This window comes from Prosopis cineraria, unplaced genomic scaffold (assembly GCF_029017545.1).
Source record: "Prosopis cineraria cultivar Desert tree isolate PC_DT_omini unplaced genomic scaffold, ASM2901754v1 PC2, whole genome shotgun sequence".
In the NCBI taxonomy this organism is placed as follows: Eukaryota; Viridiplantae; Streptophyta; class Magnoliopsida; order Fabales; family Fabaceae; genus Prosopis; species Prosopis cineraria.
Genome location: NW_026555333.1, coordinates 1,721,251 through 1,731,316, shown reverse-complemented (window position 1 = coordinate 1,731,316; position 10,066 = coordinate 1,721,251). Strand labels below are relative to the sequence as shown.

At 35.2% G+C, this 10,066-nt stretch overlaps 1 pseudogene; it reads right to left on the bottom strand.

Annotated features, from left to right (window-relative positions):
* Positions 1 to 499: 499 nt before the first annotated feature.
* On the bottom strand, positions 500 to 2,128 carry LOC129303434 (uncharacterized protein At1g01500-like; annotated as a pseudogene).
* Between the last annotated feature and the right edge of the window lie 7,938 nt (positions 2,129 to 10,066).

The following is a 10,066-nucleotide window of genomic DNA, read 5'->3' as shown; positions in this document are numbered from 1 at the left end:
ACCAATTTGCACAGGGGTCACCCACGCACGTTGTCCACACATCGCAAACTTTATAGTTGTTAGAGGCTGAGGCTATAAATCTACAATGAGCACTTCCTAATAAATTGGGCACCAGCAAATATAAGGCACAGCCACAGAATATTGAGGCAAGTTAGTGGCTCCCGTAGCGGAGTCCCCATGAGGGCCACAACTTAAAACTTGTGCCTCAACATCATGTGACACCTGCACGATGAGATTTAATTCTATCTTCCGTTAAACTTGACAGAGATTTTATCAAACATTAAAAAGCAGTGCCTGATCAAGAGAAGCATTCAGAGTTCGAATCCTATGGAAGAAAATCAAGACAATATATTCATTGAAATAAACCAAAGGCCACTTGTTAAGATAATCAGCAGTATAATTTCCCTCCATCAGAGCATGATCCACTTGATGCATCTCTTAGACCTCGATGATGTCGAGAGAAAGTAGTGAGCAACTAGGCATAGAAAATGCTTCAGGATAGGAATAAACATGGGGCCAAAACATGCATACGTTGAACAGAATCTTTATCCACTAAAGGATGTCTCAATCATAAATAACTCTCACAGAACGAAATTGGAGCAATATAGAAAATGGAAATTACTTGAGATGTCCAACAGAAAGATATAATAATTAGAACATCAAGCTAAAATATCACATAATTCCAGCTATTTATATCTAAAGCTGTCAGGCATTGTACTTGTATATCGAGTCTATCAGATACATCTCTCTGGCAATCAGTCGTATCATATTCTGGAATGGCGCTCGACGAACATCTCCTATTCTTCTTCTTCTGGAAATTGATCTGTAGCATCTTAGCCTAAGATGATAGGCGCTCCTGAGAAGCAGCTTGCAACATAGACCTCAATGGTCGGACTAGTATCTTGGGGCTACTAACATTTTTTTCCTTGAGGAAGCCAGTACTAGCAGTGATATCGGTTTCACACCTCATGCTCCATTGCTTTGCGTTGAAGTTTGATTCCCCAGCGAAACCATTACCATTGGACATCTCCAGAACTGCCGAAAGAATACGATCTCTCTATCATAAACATCAAATTTCATGCTTCCTGTCAACCGTATACTATCCGTGCTCACAAAGGTCGTTTCTTCAGAATTCTTATCTACCCGGTCTCTTCTAAGAACTAAAGACAGCCCATCCGAGCACATGCTGCTACTTACACCATTTAAGTCTAAAAGTGTATCAGGGTTTCAAGGGATATGATTAAGAGTGAGAAACTCGGGGGTTGATTCATCCACCTGAAAATTGCTATTTCTCACACAAAAAACTCTCAGGTCAAACCAAGCTGATGATAGATTGGCACGAGGTTTATAAGGAGAGCTTTTAATAATCTGAATTCTGTGATCAGCACCTCCATTGTTAGGAACTTCCATATCTCAGGCACAAAATGACTGAAATCCTCTAAGAGATCCGAAGCATCACTGAACCCATTAAAGTTGACATCTGAATTTTGATTGCCAATGAAAGCCCGTTTCCCTGTCAACAGATTATAAGATGATTACACTGTCAAAACAATAAAATCTTACAGACCATAAAAAACTTGAAATAAGAAATGAAATATACACAGATAGAGACTTCAAAGTACGGATCCAAACCTTATCACTGTACTAATCAGCAGAGTAAAACGATGCATTGCAACAGCACACGTTTTACTAGCAATACAGTGTAGAAATAGACCCTCACGTTTAAGAAAGGTCGCTTGTAATGAGTAATCAAGAAGCCAATAAAAAAATTTAAAAAAAAATTACAGTAAAAAAAAATTGAAAAAGTGGGGGTGGGGGGCTAGGAGCAAAGAGGGGAGAAGGGGGACGGGAAGAGAGACAGGGCAAATGCAGGAAAACACAGTTTGTTCAGCAAAAATCATACAGGATAAAATGACAAGGGGAAAAACTTATACAAGTTAAGTTATTTCTCGGTACAATGCCGATTTTCCATTTTTTTTTTTTTTTGGGAGGGGGGGGGGAGGCTTCCTCTTGCGCCCCGTCCTCCCAAATAATTAAAATTTCGTTATGGGAGGACGGAATAGGCATCCTAGCAAAATACATTATCCTCAAGGTACTGATAATTGGGAGATAATAGAGAGAGAAGGATACCGACCAGTAATCCACATACAGCAAAACCAGAAGAAAGTCTATTCGGTTTTGTAGAAGGTTCAAATAAGAATAGAGCATGGGTGAAAATAAAAGGATAAGCAGGGAGACAGTGTAAGTATTTTGACTATTTTCCATGAAAGCACTGTTTAAGCATTTCCAGCGATCCGCTTAAAATTACCGGCGAATAAAGCAAATTACATACACGTCATGCTACCAGCCAAGCATCACTTTGCTAGAGAATGGCGGATGACCACAAGCAAGTTCTAACCATGCAAATCGTTGATCCACCACATCTGATTACGATTCCGCGTTCTTTCCCTGCCACAAAGATATTTAATCAGATTCTTGAAAGAAAATACCTTCCAGAACGCTGTCATGTCGACTTACGAGCTCAACGCTTTTGATACTGGACATCCAACTCGCGGCTGAGGTAGTGGACGTGACCCAGGGACTCACGTACAGAGAAAACATTCGCCGTGTTATCGAGAACGGAAAGCATATGCTATACACACACACATAATACTTCATCCCAAATAATAAAATTATTTAAATGACAATTTAAATAAATTTATACATACCAACAAAATAGAACAGGGGAGTTTTACAAATTTAACCTATATTATATGACCAATTAAAAATAATAGCCCAACTTTTTAAAAATTTGAATAATGACTTTTTAACATTTATTTAAAAAATAATTGATAAAACTGTCCTTTTAAAATTATAGTGTGGTGGTTTTTTTAAAATTATAGTGCTGTGGTTTTTGCAAATGCATGAGGACCCTGAACATGAAGGAGCAAAGCAAATGAATGAAGACTTAAATTGTTTATGATTTTTTTATTTTATTAATTTAGGTATTTAATTTTCTGTGATAAGTTAAGAGTCCAGAATTTTTTACAAACTGTGTTTGATCTGTTTTGGACAAATGATTGTATTTTTTGTGTTACTGATTTGCAATACTGCATCATTGATATACAACTATCTATCGATGATAAATAAATTTATGTTTGATTGTCTGATTATGTTGATCTATGATAGTATATCAGTGATGTACTATTGTATATCAATGATATATAAACTATATTAGCGAAAACTTACAAATGCCATTCTATCTTGTAGATACGGGGATACTTAATCTTATCATTTCTTATGATAAAAAATGATATTTGAACAGCCATTACATCCATAGTTCGTATCTTGAAATGCTCGTGGAAGATATAACTCTATATCTTAACGTCTTGGAAATTGTCTATGAGAAATTATCGTTGAATGCAAGTTATGAGATCAAATTGATGGTTTGTTTTAATATTAGGGCTTTAACATATAGCATTTTAGATGTTAAGAATAACAATGATTTGATATGATATTTTAATTTATTGAGAAATTTTAATCTCTTTAACTTTCAATTGCTTGTCTCTATTTCCAATGGACTTCTGTATAAACAAAAAGTGTTTGAACCTTACCATGAAGGAGTTAGCTCCTTAACTTCATGTTCTTTTACATTTATCAATAATAAGCATTGTAGTGGAGTCGATGAGCTTTTGCAAATAAATGATATTAAAGAGGAAGATGTATTCTTCACCATTTTAGATGTTTAAAATTTTTTGCAACTTTTAGCCATAAAGAGGATCATTTTGAATTCAAAACTCTCAAGTTGAATAGTCAGAGGCTTTTGTTGCTTGCAGTGTTAATGGCTGTAAATGTTATGTGTAGGCCTCAACAGTTTCTTCTACTCGAGCTTGGGTGGGCTTGGGTCATTAGAAGGTATATTAGGAACCATACTTGTGCTGTTGATGTCATGCGCGATGATCATAGGCAAGCAACAAGCTTTATCATTAACGAACTTGTGAAGCAAAAATCTTCCACAAGCATTTCAAGGTATGAATCATTGATATAACTGTTGTTCGATTCTCATTTTCAATCATAAGAAATGATGAGATTAAACATCCTCATATTTATAAGATAAAATAGTGTTGGTAAGTTTTTACCGATATAATATTGCTGAACAACATAATCAGATAATCAAACATAAATTTTTTTATTATTGACACGTAGTCGTATATCAATGATGTAGTATCGCAGATTGGTAATATGCATGATCATTTACCCAAAACGGGTCAAATACAATTTGTAAAAAATTCTAAACTCCTAATTTATCACAGAGAATCAAATACTTAAACTAATAAAATAAAAAATCCTAAACAATGAGAGAATGAATTGTGTTTTTTTGTAATAATTCAAACAAAGTTTCATAATTAATGAAAACAAGTCATAAATTATAAACAAATGAGCAACTATTTAGTGAAGATATTACGGAGTAATATAAAGACAGTGAACGATAGATAATAAATCCTGACATACTGTTCAACTTCTAGAAACCAAAATTTAATTATTAGTTCTGCAGGTATTAGATAATGCTATTGAGAAATATTTGACAGTGATCTTCATGGGGCAAGTAAAGAAATGAATGATTGTAAAAGGGAAAGAAATAAGATAGTTGTGTATGCACGAAATCGATTCAATTAGCTAAAGGTTAAGAATTTAGTTAAATTTTAAAATCATTCGGTTATATGAGATATATTCCTGGCATAGTTTATACGGAAGTTATTGCTACGTGTTTTATATTTATTTTAAAAATCACCTTCAGTTGATTTTGTGAATAGGTCATATTTTAAAATATTTAAAAATTCCATCCATAATTTTTGAGAACTCTATTTTTAATGTCCACAGAGCCAAGATTCTCATATAAAATAATGATACTTTGCAAATTTTGTTCTCAAAATAAAATTATAAACCATTAAAAATATTATACTGTGATATAATTTTAATTCTCTTTCACTAAAAAAACATTATTAATAAAATCTTATTTTTTTAAATTATTTTATATTTTAAGACAAATTTGTTTTTGAATTATCTTATAATTTAAAATGAAAGTATTATTATTATTATCATTTTTAATTACAGCTTTTATTCAAGAGTCACAAGAATAAAGATTAACAACAAGCCTTTATCTCATTAGATGGGATCAGCTACATGAATTATAAAACGTTATTGTGCTCTATCATTTATCAAACTTTTAAAAATATTATTAATCAAGAGTCACAAGAATATCTGATCTAATTTTTTTAAAATAAAAAAACTACTTTCATTGTTAACTTCTACAATCAGAAAATGACAGTATACTGTGAAAAAAATATTGAGCACATGAAAGAGCAGGATGGAGACCCATGTAAACGAGACTTGGGAGGGAAATGGGCCTTCTGACATGAAAATGTCATCTTATCGGATAGAGGCCACGTATTTTGTTCCGCATTTATGTCTTATTCCCTAAAAGGGGTGCGCATTGTCACGGGCTGAGAGTCTGGCGCAGCACACAGCGCCCGTGCGGCGTCCTGGAGGACCCCATAATCCTCAGGACAAGCCTTACCACGTACGGATCACACTGGTTTCGCCCTGCCATGGGCTCATCAGGGAGGCAGCACTAGCCCCCGACCAGTTGTGCACACAGTCCGAAGACTGAGGCAAAACACCCCTAATGCTAATGTCGCCCCCTTTACCCATATTGTGCGAGGCTAACCAGCGAACCGTTCATTATCTTGGTCTTTACACGGTCACGAAAATATCATCCGTGACATTCTCCCACACCCAATCTAGCACGCCCTCGTGCTAGGGGAGAACAACTCCGCCCAAGGATCGTACGTACAGTACTGCCACAAACACATCAGCTTACTTGCTGAGTGGCCACCCGAGTCCTGCACTCTTCGGACCCACTCACACCCGCGAGCCAACAGGAGTGGAGTTGACAACGGCCAACCATCCCGCCCGAGTCCCCACTTTTAGACCCACCTGCTCGGAGGCCTTTCTGGAGCGGTGCCGAGGTCGACCAGTCCCAACGTGGGACCCCACGCACACACGGCAGTAAAGTACGTCCGGCTCTGATACCACTCTGTCACGGGCTGAGAGTCTGGCGCAGCACACAGCGCCCGTGCGGCGTCCTGGAGGACCCCATAATCCTCAGGACAAGCCTTACCATGTACGGATCACACTGGTTTCGCCCTGCCATGGGCTCATCAGGGAGGCAGCACTAGCCCCCGACCAGTTGTGCACACAGTCCGAAGACTGAGGCAGAACACCCCCAATGCTAATGTCGCCCCCTTTACCCATATTGTGCGAGGCTAACCAGCGGACCGTTCATTACCTTGGTCTTTACACGGTCACGAAAATATCATCCGTGACAGCATGCTGGAGTAAATTTTCAGACTTTGGCTGCAACACCACGCCAACCCTTATCATTTTCATCTTTTCACACAATCACACCTTTTAACCACTTCAAATTTCCTTAGATTAGCCTTGTAGTGTTCACTGTATCTCGCTATTCGAGATTGCTCATGTGTTTTGCTTGAAGCAAAAGCGTCTGTCACCCCAACCATGCTCTTAGTCGTCACTCTTTTCAATATGGTACCGTAGTCCGACAAGATGAGAATATCATAAAATGATGTGAACAAGACCCGACCAAGTTTATAACCCTGAACCCTGGTGTTGTTGAACAACAAGACTTGTGGCTTTTAATCCTTTTCTAGTTTCTAATGTCAATCTATCCACCTACAGTCGAATGTCATCATCATAGCCCAATAATCTGGAACTAGAAGGCTAACATGTTATAACAGATAAAAACATGTTAACTGTTTTATTATCCCTGACAAACTTGGTGTGTACTGTAAATCAAGACGGCGCTATCTTTTCACATAAAAAAAATGATTGTGATATATATATATATATATATATATATTTGCGAATGAAACAACATCAATACATGGAAATGATGAACATTATGCTAGCACGTCACTCTATATATCGTATGTAGTATGTATAGAGGACATTTACATTCATTAATTCGTTGAAGGATACATGGCAAATTGCGCCTGTGATTTATCTTAAACATCGTGATTAGTAAATACCACCTTAATAAGATGGTGATGGAAAAATACATATTTTCATATAATTGTTTATTTCTTTCATTCCGTATAATTCGTACCCGTAGTAAGAATTTGAAACATCGTGACCCTTGTGGGAGGATTTGTGTCCATCTTTGTTTTCATAATTAAACCGTGTTTTTTTTATTTGGTCCAAAATATAGCTATGGTGTTTGAATTTCGGTGGATCCTTACTGTGGCCTGCGGGGAGGTTGGAGACAGAGTGAGCTTAGCCCATTGATTGATAGGATGTAGAGTGAGATCTGTTAAAGTTAATTTTTTGACCAGCGACCTATAAAGTTGATGAGAGCACTCATCGACACAGGTTAGGGCGGGTATAATGGACATGAGATAGAAAAAAGTGACATTGTAGATGCTGAGCACTTGGGATCACAATCCCATCCTATTTAATTTCCGTCGGGCTTGCCCTCTTTTGTATCCAACAAAAAAAAGATAGAAAAAAGTGGAAATTAAATGGACATTTTGATAATGTTGGTGCACTTTTTTTGTAAGAAAAATTACATTTAAATTCCACAAGAAAAAATTTATTATCAAGAGATCTTATCAAGTTAACAAAATATTTCAAATTTTAAATTTTACCCATTTACAACTTAATTAAAGGTATTGACAATTGAATAACAATTATTTACAACTTATAAAAAAATAATTTATAAAGATAAGTTGTAAATATGAAAAACTTAAAACTTGAGAGTATTTTATAAATTTTTTTAATAATATCTTTTTTATATAAGACTTAAATATAATTTTTCATTTTTTGTATCTGAGATACAAGTACCATGGGAGTATTATTCACCCAGGAGAGCCTCCTCTTATTGAGTCCAGACAATTGGGAAAATAAAAAAAAAAAAAAGCACTTTGGGACTAGAGTTTAAAACCCTGACCAAAGGAGGGCCAAGGAGGAACCAGTCTACAAGACTTTTCTTTCTTTCTTTTGCTTGACTTTATCATTTTTTTTTTGGGTCCCGAAACTATATCAGGTTAGTTAACCTCATACTTTCTACCAAAAAGCTCATACTGTTTCAGTGCTTTTGAAAGGTTGAGTACCTTGTCTTTGGATGACGAATATGGGGATTAAAGAAGATTTAATTTTATATTTGCAATTAAAATTTAGTAAAATTTACATTCTGTTTTTCAAATCTTGGATTTCTATGATTCAATTTAAACTTTAAGACATCTTAATTTAATACTTTCATGCTAGATTTGTATTTTGCAAATTAAACTTATAACATTACCGACCTGCCCTACACACAATAGTAATCAATTTTTTTTCCCCACCCGCTTTAAGATTAGACTCAATGAAACTACGCGTATACGCTGGTGACTGGTCACTTTTTTCTCTCCCTCCAAGGGAGAAAAAAAAAAAGTTAAAGAGGCCAATAAAGTTGGCGAAACAATACGTATTGAGAGAAGATTTTGTGCATATGGTAAACTGAGAATAAAAGCACCATGGAAGGGATACATAGAGTCAAATGGTTGACTGTCATGTTGGTGTCGAGGATAATCATCCGTTCAGTCTTCCACATGCCAAGTGCTTGAACCGACATTGAGAGGGGAGGAGAATGAAGGAATATATAGAAGCTTTTGTTTGGCGGATTAGTTTCCATAACGGAATGCCAGGAGTGGTAGGATAAATATTTACTCCCTTCCTCAGTATATGCAAAATATTTTTTATAAATTTATTTTGCTGGTAAATGTCAGAGATGCTATGATATTTTTTAATAATGGAATAATTTAACACTCATTTCAAGTGAAAAAGGGAAGAGATATGAATTATATTTTATCCACTGCTATGATATTGATATTAATTGTGAACTATTATGATATTAATTATGATATTGTTAGAGCAAAATTAAAATATTATTATAATTTTACATGCTTTCAATCAAAATAATGAACTTCTAGCCGGAAAAATCAAATAATAAACTTTTATTAATACATGAGATTTGATTAAAAATATTTTATATATAACAGTGGATAAAATATATATAATACTATTATAGTTCTTTTGATCTAAAATATAGACAATTTTTTTAAAAAATTTGCATACTAATGAAGTTGGCATTTTCATAAAAATATATATTATTTTCTTCTCTTAATTTTAATTATCAACACACTTTATAATGAATAAATAAGACATATATTTACTTAAATATTTAGGTTAATAAGTACAAAAATAAGATAAAAAATTTTATATATACTAAATTGTAAATCAAGAACAAATGCTTGTACTTTACAAAAGTTTAAAAGGATTCAGGGGCGGTGAGAATAGGAGGTGAAGGGATTTGTGAAATAAAATGATGTGCGTCGAACCCACGAAGACGAAGGTTGTCGGGGAGCGAAAGGCGTCATAATTGAAGTTGGGCTGAATGGAGCCTACCTTGCAATTTCTCGCTTGCCCCATAAATAATATTTGACCACGCTCCCCGTTACGTACTGCCTCGGTACCTCCGGCTCCTTGCACCATACGTGTCAGCCTCAAGCCGGCGGAGGCGTTATCAGAGGAGAGTGTTCCCTTCGCACCAGATTCAACACCGTCCGGACGGTACAAGATTTTCTGGGATTCGCATCTAGGGCCAGGATAAACTGGACCCACCTCAAGTTCCCACATCCTCCATTATCATCCTGGTCCCTCCAGCTCCGGCGGCGGAGCCTCTCTTTTCTATGCCGTCCTTTTGTTTTATAAACAACTTTTAATTTTAATTATTTTTTAAAAATAATAAAATAAGAGAGATGATTAAAAGTAATTTATATCATTAAAATGATAAAAATTATGACTATTTTCCAATATTATCTTTTAATTAAAATTAATTTATTTTAATTACTCTTAATCCCTTTCTTTTATTATTCCCTTCATACAATTCATTTAATAAGAACATTTGTAAAAAAAAAAAAATGAATGCAATTATCTATGCAAGTTTTTTCAACATTCTCCAAACAAATTA